General features: G+C 39.7%; 1 protein-coding gene across 1 annotated transcript in view; it reads right to left on the reverse strand.

Annotated features, from left to right (window-relative positions):
* The window catches only part of LOC107552439 (mitogen-activated protein kinase kinase kinase 11-like), a 21,534-nt gene extending 17,688 nt beyond the window's left edge, over nt 1-3,846 (reverse strand). The window contains exon 1 of the mRNA XM_016234322.1: nt 3,836-3,846. The gene's annotated coding sequence lies outside the window, so the exon portion shown is untranslated. The remainder of the gene's footprint in view (nt 1-3,835) is intronic.
* Nucleotides 3,847-4,603: the final 757 nt, after the last annotated feature.

Below are 4,603 nucleotides of genomic sequence, written 5' to 3' on the forward strand. Positions count from 1 at the left end.
TTGTAAGTAAATTAATAAATCAAAACAAACTTAACGTCTCCCTCAATCTCATTTGCGTAAGAATTGTCACGTGACGGGTCTGCATTTTGGTGGATGATAGACTTAACGGTAATGCTTGCCTGTTGTGTGGAATAAAATGATGCTCCGCGTTTTGAACAACATACACGAACTGCAGAGAAATCTGGATGAAGATATTAATGCCGTGCTTGATGATTCCGGACCCGGACAATCAGATAAAGGTGACGCAGCCGGTTTAGCCGCACACTACTTTTATGCCGACCATTTACATCCAAATGTTATTTAATTTTCACAGAACACAACCTTTAAATAGATTTTAGAATATAAACTGTTTATCGTCTATTCAATAAAACTAAATAAAAAGTGTGCGCCTCATTGCGCATTAACTTGAATCAAGCCCAATACATGTCTGTTTTAAAAACAGTGGACGAGTAATTCACTCCTTGATTTGCTTAATAAAAGCCTCCTTTAAGATCTTTTGACAGACATGTTTATTGTGCATTTTAAACGTGTTTATTGCTAAGTTTAGTGCGGCACAATAGAAGCGCAGCTGTAACTCGTGGGCAATGTGGTTAATATTTATTATACACACACACAAAGAAACACAAGTAGATAGAATAGAATTAGAATAGAGAGTGCTAGAGTTAGAGGGTCAGGTAAAGATGTAACAGATGTGTTTTTAGCCGATTCTTGAAGATGGTTAAGGACTCCTAGCTGCTAGGATTGAGTTGAGCAGGTCACTCCACCAGGAGGGAACAGTTAATGTAAAAGTCTGTGAAAGTGTTTTTGTGGCTCTTTGGGATGAAAAATGAAGCGCCGTTCACTTGCAGAACGCAAGCTTCTAGAGGCACATAACTCTGAAGTAATGAATTATGGTAAATGGGTGCAGAGCCAGTGCTGGTTTTGTAGACAAACATTAATGTCTTGAATTTAATGCGAGCAGCTACTGGTAGCCAGTGCAAACTGATGAACAGAGGTGTGACGTGCAACGGTTGTTTAAGTGTTTAATTGTCTAAAATCCAGTTTAGGAAGTCAGTTTTAGTTTTATAGCACTTCATACAATAGAGACTGTTCAACGCAGCGAGTCCCGTGATCCTGGATATATGAAATCAATGTTATATCATTATATTAAATATTATTTAGAGAGGAACAGCGAAGAAAAGAGAACTCTTTAACATATACATAATCATATTTAACTAGTTAAATAAATGAATCATTAAAGTAAATATATAATAAACAATTAAAAAGTAAATAGTAATAAAAATGTAAGCAAACATGCAAATAAGTAAATGTTTTTTGTTTGTTTGTTTACAAGGCTACACGTTCTATCTATGAAGGCTCTATTATATTACTATACGGACAGAAGTTTTTGGTAACACTTTAGAATAGAACACTTATTCACTATTAACTACGACTATTCTATCAATAAACTCCTAATTCGCCGCTTACTAATAGTTAGTAAGGTAGTTGTTAGGTTTAGCTATTGTGTAGGATTAGGGATGTAGAATAAGGCAGTAATATGTGCCTAATTAGCACTAATAATTGGCTAATATTCTAGTAATATGCATGCTAATGAGCAACTAGTTAAGAGACCCTAAAATAAAGTTACCAAGTTTTTCTATTTAAAAAAAGAGCGCTATTTGATCCCAACTAGATATGATTATTAAAAGATAAGATCAGATGTTTGATCAAAGTATTATTATTTTTCACGTTTAGACACATGAGAAGCAGAAAGGCTTGTGACAGAAAAGAGTTTTCCTCTTGAAGTCTGCAGGATTTTTATATTGTGCTGAAAACAAACTAGTAATTTTCCTTGCCATCCCCCGATAATTTCCCCAATTTTAACAATAGCCATGTCATCTACAGCTCTTAACCACGCTTTAGTGTCTTTACAGAGAAGCAGCGCTGCTGACTTTTACTCTCCAGTCCATGCACCTCAGTGTTCGCCGAGCCGCTCCGTCACTTCACCTGGATTTTTGGTGGAGTTTCTGCTGTTCCTGAACACTTCCACTCTCCAACAATACCACTTACAGTTGAGCGTGCAATATCTAGCAGGGACGAAATTACACAAACTGACTCATTGCAAAGGCGGCATCTTATCACAGCACCACGCTTGAGTTCACTGAGCTCGTCAGAACAACAGATTTGTTTCACAAATGTTTGTAAATGCTGACTGCATGGATAGTGCTTGATTTTATACAGCTGTGTCAATGGATCTGACTGAAACACCTGAATTCAATCAGTGTCCCAATGCTTTTGTCCATATAGTTTATGATCTTTATATGAAAAGTTGATTATATATCAAAAAGTCTAAATACACACAAAGAACAAGAGATGAAAAAGTCTCTCTCTCTCTCTCAGCAGGAAGACTGTGCGTGTGTGTGCGAGCGTGTGTGTGACGTCAAAGCTGTTGCAAAAAGCTACAGAAGAGAGAGAGCTTTGTGCCTGGACAAACACACACACACACACACACACACTCTCTCTCTCTCTCTCTCACACACACACACACACACACACACACACACACACAAACACAGAGTCAGCAGGCCTTAAACTGGCCAGTTTCTGCTGTGATAAATATTTCACACACACACTCACACATACACTCACACACACACACACACACACACACACACACACACTCCTTTGTGGCGGTAAGGCTGGTTTCTCTAGTGACATCCCCCTACAGGAAGTGACACAAATGAAATCGGCGCGCTTCTAAAAAAACGTCAAGAGTCAGAATCTTGTGACACACAGGAGAGTTTTTAGTGTTCACTTCAAAGCTTTTCAAGAATACGCTTCACTCTGGAGTCGTTCATAAACCATTACAGGCACAACTCATATTTCACTAAGCAGCATCATCAGAGCTCCTGGTAGAACCACCTGATAAGTTAGACCATCTCACATCAGCATGAAAGATCCTTCCTGCACACTGACATTTCTTCATTCTTACAAATGAGAAACAAAAGCAATTCATCACAATAAGAAAGCTGAAACAGAAGAGCCAAAGTCATCATGGGCATGAACTGATTAAATGGATAAAAATGTCTTCCAAACATGCGCAGACAACAACAAGAGTAAAAACTGACATTAGTCTCATGTGCATAAATGTAAATGGAGAATGAAATCAGATTTTGAGCGTATGAGTTTATTCAGAGATCTGAAGCGTTTATGTGATGTGGGGTTGTTAAGCACAACTAGTGTAATGAAAATGCGCTCACAGGAAAGGCTCATAAATCAGACGCACAATGCAAAGACAAGCGTTCATACCGAGATTTCCGTCCCTTTATCAGCCACACAGAAATGATTCAGTAAAATCAGCACGTCTGTGAGTCTTGCTCTCTGCACTTCCCGTGTTGCAGTATCAGGGCATGTAAAGTTCATCTCCGTCTCCAGCGTTATTCATGCACAGCTGCTGGATTCTTCTCTATTGCTGCTGAAACACAAACCTGATCTCAGATCTGCCCAGAAGAGCTCAAACATCCTCTGACGCCCGTACAGACGAGAGCACTGACCCCAAACCTGCTGAACGTCCCACCTACACAGAAGATCACCACTCAGCTGAGCAACTACAAGCTCAGTGAAAATAAATAATACAAGACGCTGCTTGAGTTTAGACAAATGTTAATTATAAACACAGTTCATTTTTCATTGACTACTAAAAAATAAATGCAAATAAAAAATTATTTTTAAAACAAAAAATAATTAAAATGAATGACTTATTTTAAAAATAAAAATAAATAAATAATCCTTTTAAAAATGATAAATAATTGATAATTAGAAAGAAAGAACTATTTTTAAGTCAACTACCAAAGACAATTTATTAAATCAAACAGTTCTCTTTTTACTAGTAAAGTGTTGTAACAAAACAGTGCGAGTAAAATTAAGAAGCCGTCCTGAGCTCCTGATCTGACTGCAAACGTGTCTCTAAATGATCGGATCTCACATGCGCTTCTGCACATCTGCTCGAGCGGCTGAACGCACGTCTCTGCTCAGAAATCACTCTGTAATTACACTGGGCTTTCTTAAGGAATGCGACCGTCTGGATGCCACGGCGACACCGGCAGATGGTAACCACGGCAACCGGCTGTGTTGGTTTTGATGCAGAGGCTGTTTACCGTATGAGAGGCGGCCTTGTTCACGCGGCTCCCAGAATGCACCTCAGCGAGCTCCGACGATCATGATTTCCCTCAGTCTCCAGCAGATCAACCGGCTAACCTTCTCACAGCCGTGTGCGTGTGTGTGTGTGTGTGTGTGTGTGTGTGTTGAGGTTGCCAGACAGAGTCTGTACATCGTACAAAGACAAAGACTCATTCTTCTGAGGGAAAAACCCCCAGCGCAGCAGAATCCTGCCCACGACCGACAGAGACAGAAAATCTCTCTCAGACTTCAGACAGTCAGAAACCACATAGAAACCACTAAAAAAAAAAGTTATCACCCAGAACATGCTGGCAATCGCCTAGCAACACCCCACCAGCCACCCAAACCACACAGCAACACACCACCCATACAACATAGCAACACCCCATCAGCCACCCAAACTACATAGCATCACCCTGGCAACCACCCATAGCACATAGCAACC

Source organism: Sinocyclocheilus grahami, unplaced genomic scaffold (genome assembly GCF_001515645.1).
Source record: "Sinocyclocheilus grahami isolate Dianchi unplaced genomic scaffold, SAMN03320097.WGS_v1.1 scaffold450.1, whole genome shotgun sequence".
Classification (NCBI taxonomy): domain Eukaryota; kingdom Metazoa; phylum Chordata; class Actinopteri; order Cypriniformes; family Cyprinidae; genus Sinocyclocheilus; species Sinocyclocheilus grahami.